General features: G+C 52.8%; 1 protein-coding gene across 12 annotated transcripts in view; it reads right to left on the bottom strand.

Annotated features, from left to right (window-relative positions):
- Positions 1-12,184, bottom strand: part of PTPRN2 (protein tyrosine phosphatase receptor type N2) — a 692,817-nt gene that overhangs the window by 98,479 nt on the left and 582,154 nt on the right. The window lies entirely within an intron of this gene.

Genomic DNA, 12,184 nt, shown 5'->3' with positions numbered 1-12,184 from the left:
CTCAGTGATGCCCAGATAGCGTTTACCTTTCCACGGCGGGACAGCACGCTCACACGTGCTCACACACCCGTGTGCACACGCAGGGGAGAAGCACTTCTCCACGGTGGACCCTGAGCTGGGTCCAGAGCCTCCGTGGGGCGGTGCTCATTCAGACCTTTAACTAGGGATGAGGCACCCTCACCCGCACCCCGACACCCTGATGACAGCTTCGGCCGCAAACCCAGGCTCCTCTGGCCGGACTGCAGCTGCGTTAAGTGCCAGGTCCCACGGCGTCAGTCAACTGCCCAGGACAGCTCCACGGCCAGCAGTGTTTACCAGGCGACATCGAGTAACTGTTCCCATCTCGTAAATGTCTTCTCAGAATAAAAGTTATAGACACATTTCAACTAAGAGAGGTGAACGTGATGTTCAGCTGGCTTCTCAATCTGGAAGTCTACCGTCACAAAGCCAGGCCCAGGACCCCGACCCCGTCTGCCCCTCCCAGCCACCCCGTGCTCGCTCCCAGCCCTGTCCTGCTCTGCAGTCATCGCCACGTGGACGGCCTCTCACCCCCCAAACTGAGGACAGCGGTCACGTTCCTGTTCTCTGCCTCCCTCGGCGTCCGGCACAGATCGGGGAGGCTTCGCTCACTGGTGGGCATCGCCTGCAGCCAGCAGCCCCTAGGGGACCAGGTCCCCAGCCCTGGGCGGCGGCCGAGATGCTGCCGGAGCTGGAATCAGGCCCCGCGGCCGGAGGCGGAGGCTTCCTGCTCAGACCAGCAGGGCTGGGAGGTCATCTGTGAGCCCGAGCTGGCAGCTCGCGTGTTCTCGTTCTCCAGAGCTTTACGGTGCAGGGTGCACAGTCAGGAAATCTGCAGCTGACGTGTCGCCTGAAGGGGGCTTGGAAGGCGCGTTACTAAGTGCACGGACTTCCTCCAGAACGCATGGGACGCGCCCACTGTGGACCAGGTGCCCCCGCACCCCACCTAAGGCCTGTCTGTCCTTTCAGACCTGAGACACGCTCCGTCTGCTCTGCCCCCGATCAACCTCAGGGCGAAATCGGGAAAGAGCCGTGACAACCAAAACACAGACTCCAGCGAGCATCTTCCCCCTCCCCAGCCCGTAGTTACCGTGGATTCCGTAACGATCTCTGACGCTTCGGCTGAAAGTTGGAATCTGAGACCCAGGGCAGAGTGTGTCTGACACACAACCCCGGCAAGACCCCAGCTCTCACAGGAGGGCTCCGGTCCAGCTCCAAGCCCCCTGGCAGGGCCGCCATCCGTAAGACAAATAAAACAGTAAACACCTGGACTCCTGCGGCGGACGACTCACCAGACAGCTGTGCTTCCAGGGTCCCCAAAGTCAGAGATGCCTCACAGCTCATGGCTCAGCTCGGCCTCTGTGAGCGAAGGTGGCCTGGAGCGGCCCCACCTGTGTGCACCGGCTTTTCAGTTTCATATTCAGACGATTAAAAATAACCAAGTCAGGTGGAAATAAGCCGCCCGCCTCTTCACAGCAGCCTGGGCCTGGCGTGGCCTAAGAGCATTAGCAGCTGTTTTCTGTGAGAGACTTTTGTCACCTTCCTAGTTTTCCTCTTGCGCAAAAGACACTGAATCCTCATCACCTGTCGTCACCACCATCGCCACGCTGGTCCACATCTTCCGAGCTCAGCGCTCCCTGTGCCCCGCGCTCTTCCGGACGCCGGAAATCAAGGGGGATGGTTTTCGCGAGAGTTCTAAACGCTTCCCCCAACCAGCTCCTCTCATATCGATACCTTAGATTCACGTGTCAGTTAGCTTTTATTGAGCACTGAGAGGTCCCTGCTGGTGCGGTGTGTTCATTCTACCGACCCGGCGTTTCAGGAAACTTCCTCGCCTTCCAGGAGGACACGCCGGGTAAGGAACAAGCCGAGTTCTGAACCCAGGTCTGTCTCAGCCCCTGATGCGAAAGGCCCTCCAGGTGTGAAGGGTCATTCCAGGCACCGGAAAGGGTTCTCGGCAGGGGCCCGCGCGGGGCGGGCGGAGGGTGTAGGGTCCAGGCTGGCGGACAGATGGGATGCTCTGGAGAATAAAGCAGGTGGAGGGCTTTCAGGGTGTGGGCCGCGGTCTGCACAAAGGTTCTGAGACAGAAGCACACAAGGGAGAGTCCGGGGGCGATGCGGACCAGCCAGGAGCACAAAAGGTATTCACAGCTCCCCATTCTGCGGCCGCTGCCTCATTAAGGCAAAGGGCAGGGCCCAGGCGGGGCGGAGAGTAGGAAGCAGCTGCCTCTGCTTCTCAGAAACAAACGCACACCATTCTGGGACCCAGGTGCTCCACGTGAAGCCGCTGTGAACGGCGATCCTGCAGCACGATGCACAGAGCTCTGAAGACCTGGGTCTGGGGGCTGCACCGCTGATGAGCTGGTGACTGTGGGCAAGTCACTTTCAGTCTGTTTTATCTCAGTTTTCCCAGCTGTGAAATGAGGGCTCTGACCTCTAAGGCCTGCAAAATCTGTCACCTACCACCAAGAGGGGACAGGTGCCGAACTTCCACAGCAAGTCCGAGTCGGCGACGGCCCTCGAGTAAAACCAGCGATGGGGGTGTCCTGGGGCTCAGGAGGAGGGGCTGGGAGAGGATCCAGGAGCAAGTGGACGCTCGGGGCACTGCTGGCCGGGGGACAAGAGCCATTTGTCGCGTGCAGGGCACCCGCTCTGCTTTGCTGCCTCTCTTGAGTTGATGTGAAATCTGTAGACGCAAGACGTGCCTGGGAAATCCACCTCCAGAGGCAGGGGCTGCAGGAGCGGGTGGTGGGGAGCAGGCGGAATTAAGACGCACCATTTGGGGCTTCCCTGGTGGCGCAGCGGTTGAGAGTCCGCCTGCCGATGCAGGGGACACGGGTTCGTGCCCCGGTCCGGGAAGATCCCACATGCCGCAGAGCGGCGGGGCCCGTGAGCCATGGCCGCTGAGCCTGCACGTCCGGAGCCTGTGCTCCGCAACGGGAGAGGCCACAGCGGTGAGAGGCCCACGTACCGCAAAAAAAAAAAAAGAAAAAATGCACCATTTCACAGTTATTGTCCGGGAAACCCGGGGTCCAAGGTCAGAAAAGAGGCAGTTCAAAAGCAACCGACCAAAGAATCTGAGATTTTTTCCCCCTAGTTTTCTCCCTCACGTTTCAATTTCAAATCTGTGGTCACTGAACTCAGTAATTTTCTTCTTGAAGGTGGGGGAGGAAAGGGAGGCCAGGGTGGGGAAGATAGTCCTGAAGCAGGTGAACCAGCTGTAACCTCCCTGCCAACTGATGACTGTTTTACAAACAAATCTGCATTTGATTTCCTCCCACTCAAGACCCTCTTGGGTTCTAGTTAAAGTGTGTGTTGCGCTGGCTTATGAAAGATGTAATTTAAAAAATATTCCTTTGTTGGTTATTCTTCTGCTTCACTGTCTTTAGAAAAAAATGATAAAATCCTTACCTATAGAGCCAATCCAAAATTTTAAACTTTAATTGGATGATTTGCATCTAGTTACATATTGACACTAACACCCTGTGCGCGCTAATAATCCCACACCTGTCACACAAACTCTTCTCGCTGATTTGCGATTAAACATCGCAAAGTCGATCCAAGTTGAAACCTGTGCTTCGCGTCCCTAACCCTCAAACACCCTAGAGAGCTGTGCGTGTTAAAGCATCTGGACTTCCTTCCTGATATAATCATGTGTGAATCTTCCTTTTCCTACTTTCCAAATAATCACAAGCACAGACACATACAAACGTACCCAGACACCTCATTTTGCTGGTTGCAGTATCTTTTACATCCAAAAATCTTAAGAGAATACTTTTTCACAACTGTCGCCTCCCTAATTGGAAATCACCTTTATGAAAATCTTGCCCTTGCTAATAAAGAAATAACCTACCAAGATTCCATTTTTAATTATCAGCAAGTCTTCCAAAGCAGAAAACCCCAGTGGAGACTTTAAATATTTTGAGCAACAAAGTTTATGAACAGTTGATCAGGTGGAGAAGAGAAACACTGTTACGTAGCTTCTCTAATGTCACAGACGCCGTTACTGTGATGTTCCTGAAAAAGTGACTGACCGCTGCACAGACCCACGTGCGGCACGGACAAACCCTGCCTGGTTCCTGAAATTCCCTCTATTCCATTCGTCCGTGACCCTCTCAGATCTGGGCTCAAGCTTCCCCATCGCCTCTCTCTCCTCAACACAGGCTTCAGCTCCAAGAAGACGTCTGTTTGTTGCCCAGCCTTCTGGCTTTGCTCCATCCTCTCCCAGGCACCCCTGCCTCCATTTCTCTCCGTCTGAGTCCCTCGCTCACCTTCTCTGGGAAGCCCTCCCTGACCACCCCAGGCTCGCTGGGGCCCATCACAGAGCTGCTTGTCTCAAGCACACGCCTAACCCAGTGTGAACCGGTCCTGCCTGTAAACTCCAACGGGAAATAAAGTTCTCTTCTGCCCCTATTGTTTCAGAAACTGTGACTCTATCATTGGAAGAAATAAATTCCGCAAAAGACACTTTCTGGAAGAGTTCGAAGTTCAGCCACGCAGCCTCCCCAAGGCTCTCTGAGGTGTTCATTCCTCAAGGGTGACCCGCGCGCCAACAGGGAGGCAGACACAGACGCAGGCTCTTGGGGCCACACCCAGGCCGGGGCAGCTGCCGGCCAGGGGTGGGGAGAAGGGAGGGGCAGTCACGGGGCTGAGGCACAGAGACTCCAAACCAAAGGGGCCTCGGGAGAAAGTGACGCTGACGTCCAGTCTATCCCTGGGTGGGAGAGACGGCCTGCATCGGGGGCTCATGCTGGAGTTGTCCTCCCCGCCAGGTCCCTAAACGTTCCTCCTCTGACGCCCGGAAACTGCTGTCGCCGCCCGAGGCTCCTGGGCCGGGCTGTGCACCTGCTCTTTCTGAAGCCAGCCTGCCTTCCTCGACATCCGCGACTCCTGTTGCCCCTGAAGGTCCGAGCCGTCGTTCCCCCTCTGACCGCCTTCTGTAATCTCTTAGCCTCTCTTACGCCAGGTCCGTGCTGTGCTAGGAGCTGGGCTTGGCCAGTTTTGACAGGCTAGTGCATTTCACTGCAGGTGACGCTACGCGGCACAGAGACATCCCCTGGTACCCATCAAGTCCGCCTGAGAGTGGATGGTGCCCATCGGGGGTGCGTGAGAGTGGAGTGCCCTTGGGCCAGCCTCCAGGAGCAGGCACTGGGCAGGTCTGTGGGCTTCTGCTGTCAGCGGCCTGCCCCGGGCCGTGGTCTGCAGACGCCGCCTGCAGAGAGCTGGGCTCTGGTTGAAGAGGCCTCTGGGGAGCTGCCCTCACCTCTTCCTGGGGACAAACGCCGTCCCGGGGGAAACGGGTGAGCAGAAGCTAAAGAAGTTCGGAGACAAGCCCTCAGAAGGGGAGACGGGTGTTCCGGGCCTGTTAAACTTCGCGGAGAACCGTCTTGCCCACTTACAGTGACCCTCGGTCTCTGATTACCTGCCTTCTAGAATTGCTTCCCCACCCTCCTACCATTTTGGTCTAAATGCCCGTTTAATCCATTTTTCACACTTCCCTTTACTGTTTCAGGCTTCTCCTCCCAACGCCCACCTTTCAGGATGGCTCAGCAACCTCTGCGACGGCAGCGGGTCTCCAGGGACACCTGGCTGCACACAGGCTACCTCCCCCACCAAGGGATGCCCAAGCTGCGCCCCTCAACCGGGCAGGGGCGACACTCGTACTAGGGCAGGCCTGGGGGGTGGGGAGCGGGGGCTCCTTCTGACTGAGGGTGGCCTAGACCCGAATTCGCACCCCAGGTCCACCTTCCCCTCCAGACAGTGGACTGATGACTTGACTAATCTCTGGTCCTGGACAGAGGGTAGAAGTGCTCCACAGAGTCCCTGGAATGCTGTCTCCACACCTGGCCTTCCCCACGATGACTGGATTTCCTGGAACAGTCCAGATCTCCAGGTTTCTCTCCGGTTTTCCCTAGAGGTACACTGCTTTCGTTGCAGACTGTATGTGCCAAGTTTTCGTTTAGAAAACGCGCCTGCATCTCTGGACCAGGGCCTGATGGAGAGAAAGCAGCCCATGCAAAGGCGAGGAGGTCATAAGTGCACACTTGGGCTGGGAGGGCTGGGCCCAGAGCCAAGCAGCTGAGACGAATCCCACACCCACTGACAGGCACTCCTGAGAACCACTGTCACCACGAACAGAGGCCCCTTAAACAGAACTTAGACGTGAGATGCACTGGCCCCTCCACGACCTTCTCTGACCCTCAGGAGCCCAGTGAAGAGTACAAAGCCCCTTCCTTCCCATCCTGTGGTGAGGAGAGCTGGGCTCAGAGGAGGGCTCGGCCCAAGTTCCAGCCGATGTCACGGGGTGGGGGGGGAGCGCGGGCTTGAACGAACTTAAATATTGGGAGAGAAAGAAATTTAAAAAATGGAAAGTGTAGCAAAAGGGAAAGAGACTAGGAAGACCCGCCCCGCACTGTCCCTGCAGCCCCGCCCAGCTTTCCTGCCTCCAGGCCCTGCTCCACAGGTCCACCCTTACTGGGTCCACAGCCACAGCCACGAGGACACCGGGTCTGAGCTCATCCTCCTGCCCGGCACGCCCCCCATGCACCCGGGGGGCCATCTTTGCGGGCCCCTATGCCTTCTCCACCCGCCGCGGGCTTTGCGCTCCTCCCCGTGACCCTGCAGTGTTTGATGCCCACGCCGTGCCAACTGATGCCCACGCCGTGCCAGCTGCCTCCTGGTCACTCTGGGACGTGCTGCTTACCAGGGCTTCACGTGGGTTTACGGCAAATGAAATCATCAGCGGAGCAGACGAACGCTGCCGACTCTTCCTAAGTCTCCCCCCACGAGGAGGAAGGCGGGGCCGTCAGATCCGGGGGCGGGGGAGGGGTCACGGCCTACCCCATTCCACTCCTCCACGCGTACAATGAGCGCTGCTTGCCCGGAGCGGCCACGCCGTGTGGACCAGTGGCCACAGGCGGCTTTCGAAGCACCTCCGTGGGCATCGCTAGGAGGGAGCCTGTAGCTGGGGGCGGAGGGCAGGGACTCTCAGGGGGTCTTCCTGGGCCCAGGGCACCATCTGGGCTGCTCCTCTGGCTTCTGCAAGGTGGAGGGGTGCTCTGATTCTGACAGCGAGTGGGTAAGGCAGACTAGAACCTTCCCCGTATTGGAGTCGATTAAAAGGATGCCCCTCCCCTCGTCACCCCCCAAACTGCCCCCCACCTAGCAGCCGGTGAGAACCAGACCTCCCTCTCGGACACACTTTCTTCCCTTGGCTGTGACAGAACAAAACGGGAGGACCTGGGAAAGGTCGCCGGACACAGAGGAGGGAGGATAAGCCCCCCTGCTGCCCCCGCTTCCCAGACGTAACTTCCTGGCCAGCCTTGAGAAACACTTATTTGAGTAAAATCCAGATCTGCTGACACACCAGGAAAATGAAAACAGACCAGAATAAGTAATGCAGGATCTAGAAGAAGCCGCAGAACCCAGGCCTCAGAAATCTTCGTATTAGAGGCTCCAGTCTTATATTTTCAACATATCTCACCGAGGGGTCTGTTATTTTCAATTAAGTCTGATCTAATTATCAATGTCTGATCAGGGAAGTGGCTGCTATATTAGGATGGCAACATGTTTTCTTTACATGTTTAGATATTTCTTTGGCAATCTTTCCAGACCTCAGCCTCTCCTAGAAGATCTGTTTCCAAATCTCAGGAGCTATTTTTGAGGAACGTGTTGCACAGAAACCAGAGAACGAGCATGGAGTTGCTGCTTTTGGAAACCACATGTTTGAAAATTTAAGATGTATGAGCAAAACATGCTACACATTCAGGTCTTCCAGAAACACGTTCAGACCCAGAGTAGAAAGAGATCTGGAAGGTTTGACTGAGTTTGCAGAACAGCTTGTTGGCCCTGGTACTGATCCCCTGACACTGAACACACAGACGAAAAGCAGGTCCCGGAAACGCTCGAGGCGGACAGGTCCCTTTGCTCTCATCACCCCAAAAGTGAGCAAGTTTTCCTTGGGTTCTCACAAGGCTGCCTTGATGAGCATGGCGTGACTTAAAGTACAGGGGAGCCCGGGCCTGTCTGGGGGCTGCGGAGGCAGGAAGGCCCCGGGCCTCGTCTTCAGCAGCCGGGCTTCTACCTGACAATACACCCCCTTGCAAAACCGATCAGAATTGGGAAAGTTTCGAGTGAATTCTGCCTGTGGACGTTGGTACCGCCAGCTACTTCTGCAAAGGCAAAACCTGAAAGGTTCCAGTTGTCAGGCTCGACTGGGTCATCACAGAAAGAACTGTTCTTTCATAGCATTTCAGGGCACCCTTCCATGTTTGAAGCAGGACACATTTTGCTTATTGGAAATCTGCACACAGAAGTATTTTGACCTGAGAATCTAAACATAAAGCCAGGCCAGGGCACCGTAAGATGCACGGCTGACTGAAGTGGGAAGGGCTATGGTGGAAACTGGTGGTGGGTCAAGTATACCCCAGGAGTTCACCGTTTTCCACCTCAACTGGGAAACGCTTCTGTGCCAAGTGCTACACCCAGCAGGGGAGATTCACCTAGAAGGGCCCCTGAATCAAAGGCAAGGAGAACAGCCGACGTGGGACCTGCCCTCTCTTTGACAGCCCGGCTCTCCTTGCTCTCAGGCGCGAGGACGGGGGCCTCTGGGCTCCCAGGTGCGTCAGCCCGAGTCGGGGTGAGGGGACCGTGGCCGTCGTCTCCCGAAGAGTCTGGAGCTAGTGGGCTGGGCCCCGGGCGGCTCTCTGCAGGGCGCCTCCCGACCGCTTCCTCTCCTCTCCTCTGGGTCCGCTTCCAAAGGCCCCCAGGTACCCAGGGAGCCTGCGGGCATTGGGAGACAAACCATCAAAAGAGGCCTCGCCGGCAATTCCGCGGGAGGCTGTGCCCTCGCGTGGGGAAGGGGAGTGGCTGCTGCTCTGGGAGGATCAAAGCCTCAGAGACACGGACTCAACATTCAAAGAGACTCGGGGAGAGAAAGGCGGGGACGCCGTCTAATCATCCAACAGCTTGTTTCTGCGCAGTGTTACCCAATCCCCGTGCACAGAAGTAGGACAGCGACGTGACAGAACACAGAATGTGCTGGTAGCCTCGCCTCACAAGCCCGCCGGATGCCCTTGGGGAGCGCGTGTGTGTAAATACACACTCACGTGTGCGGACAACATACGTGTCACGTGACATGCCAATTGGGGGAAAACAGGAATAAAAGTAAAGAAATTGGCTTTTCAGATCAGGAAATACAGACTTAATCCAAATACATTATGTTGCTCTATGTAGAGGACAAAAATAACATTTACTAAAACAAAGGGGAAAAGTTTGGCAGCGGAATTCCATTAAAACATGACCTTTAAAGATGGATTTCAGTTCTTCTACAAGTTAGCATACCCAAATCTTTCAAGTTTGAGCAAATTAAACTTTGATAGATTACCTGGTGAAATTGATACCTTGTTAAGTGTTAAAATAAGAGTTTATTAAGAAAGATGTGATTTTCCAATAGGTAAAGCAAACAAAAATATCACACACTTACGCGTGTAAACTAACTAAGAACCTTTAACATGCTGACTCTGTCTATGAGATAGCTCTATTTTAAGGGAGAAGAGAAAAAAAAATGTTTAAACGTGTTTGCATTCGAAGCTAATAATGCAAACTACTCACTGTTTGGAAACAATTTATGAAAAGCCCACTGATTTTTCAGGAACCCTCCACGAGTCCGCTGGAACCTCAAACCCCAAACCATGGATTACGCGCATGCAGGGGCATGGCACGGACCACCGGGGACCGCAGGGGATGGATACTGGAAGACGCAGACCAGAGCTTCCTGAAGGGCCAACCACACGAGGGCCTTCCCACTAGAAGAATCTGGCAACGACACTACTGCTGTGCAGTTTAATTAGGACACGTGGCCTCTCTGGCTCTCTGGGAAGAAGGAATCACACACCCAGTCCCTCCTCCAGACCAGCAGCCCCTCCCCTCCCCTCCCCTCTCTCCCAAGGCCTGTGCCCTGCATCCTTCCTGCATGGGAACACTCAGGTCTTTCGTTTAAAGGGTGACCTCATATGCCAGTATCGGTAAAACCTATGACACTGCCACCTACCATTCCACCTTTCCTAGGGCATTCACTTACTTCTATACTTACACAATACTCTTTTTCTCCTTCAGAAACTTTATAAAATGAATTGAATATTTCCATCATGTCCCCATGAAATAAAGCACAATATTAAATTGTTCAATTTTCCTTGTAACTCCATGATGAGAATTACACTGAGGTTATCCATAACCTCACCTGTATTGTAGAATCAGCAAAGTGCAGAAGTTCAATGATTTGAAAACGAAGTGTGGAAGCAACAAGATACTGTCCTAAAATTACTGTTTTGTGCTTGAAATACTTTAAAAAACTTTTCAGACAGGTTTTTACACTTGAAGGGGGTCTCCATGGCAGTTACAGAAAAACCTAAGAAAGTATGGATACATGAATGAACGAATACCTGCTTCGTTCGCAAATGTACAATCTTCTACGCGTAACTACACTCTTACAAGTCCTTAATCCATGACTCAGCTAAATGGAGAGCTAAAAATCATGGCATCCTTATCCCCGAGTGTGTTCTGCTAAAAACAAATCAAAACAACACAACAGCCTAGTGCCAGCATGTTCTCACCGGTAAACAGGCCACTTTGAGGGGGCAAACCTCCACATTTAATCAAAGTAGTTCCCACAAGGGTGCCCTGTAGTAATTTCAAAACTAAGCCCACCAGAAAATCTTTACAATAATTTCATTTCCAAATTTTCCTAGATCCTATTTTTAAAGGAAAAGTTTTTTTCTGTGTTCTCCCCCCTACCTTTTTTTTATTATTATTATTAATCTGGATTGAAGAAAAGCACACATTTCATTTATTGTCTGGATTACAGATTCTTATTAAACAAACCAGAGCTCATTATAAAATCAATATCAACTTAACCACCATGCCCCCAGGAGAACCACATAAAGGTCACTCCAAGAAATTCAAACAATTTTCCTGCTGGAAGGGCATGATTTTAATTACAGATACTATTAATTAGAGCTGTCACTGGGAAGCTTTTTTTTCTGTTAATTATCACAAACTCAGTCCTAAGTGTGCATTTGCAACCTGCACTTTTGTCAGAATTAGTCACTTCTGCATGCAAGTCCAACCTTTCCATTCTATCAATATTTTATATTCAAATTTCAAAGCATATCAAAGGATGCCGTGCTTTCTACAAACCTCCGCCCGTACGATCTGCCATCTCTCACACACCTAACAGAACTAGTGTGATAATTTATTTATGTCCCGCACAGGCTTGGCCCAGAAGAGACCCAAACGCCTACACTGGTTCTGCTCAATAGAATTTCTGGATACATTCTTACTAGTTTGTGTGACATTTTTCCCCAAGCTGCTTCTTCAAATGTGCTTTTTCTTTTGCTTTGAAGCAAAGCTAGCCCCTGAAATGCCATCTCCCACACATTTGAAGTTGCTGTTTCTTTATAAGAAAAGATCGTACTGACCAGGCTTCTGACCCCCTCCAGAAAACCAGAGGTTTTCTTCATTCAACAACACCACCGAGAGTTTTGAAGTAGGGAAAATAGCACTTTCTGGTCTCTCTTAAGCAGAGCGATTTTATCAGTTCATCCCAGCACCTTATGTGAGACAGGGTCAGGGCGGCTCTCAGACAAGCTCCTGGGGTGGGGTGGGGGGGGCGGTGTTCTAGACAGAGCTTGAGCCGCTCCCCAGCAGTGCAACTGTGATGACAGAATGATAACATTTACAGCCGTGACTGTAAAGCAGGATGCGTTATTTACACGACATATTCCACATCACAGTCATGTGACTTCAGAAAGCAAAGACTCTACTCCAATGGGAGAAACGCTTTACAAAATGTATCTATTGAACTTCAGGAAACGATGATTAAGTAAATTACCTTCCCAAACGGGAAAATATACTTGGAGTTGCGTTATATTTTATGTTAGAAGAAGTCAAATGCCCTGACTGGTATATATTCTGGGCTTGCGTGAAGATGTGTTTTCATTACGAACATTATTAAATCTGGAGTGCGTGCTACGGAACTCCCAAACATTCTGTGAATTTTTTTTATGTCCCGTTTCGTCTGAACCTCCTCCCCTCAGTCTCATTGGCTCCAATTTTCTTCCAGGTGTGTCTGGACCGTTTCTGCATCGCCAGTGCCTGGCTCCGCCAC

Source organism: Orcinus orca, chromosome 9, assembly GCF_937001465.1.
Source record: "Orcinus orca chromosome 9, mOrcOrc1.1, whole genome shotgun sequence".
Taxonomy (NCBI): domain Eukaryota; kingdom Metazoa; phylum Chordata; class Mammalia; order Artiodactyla; family Delphinidae; genus Orcinus; species Orcinus orca.
This window is presented reverse-complemented; position numbering and strand designations above follow the sequence as displayed.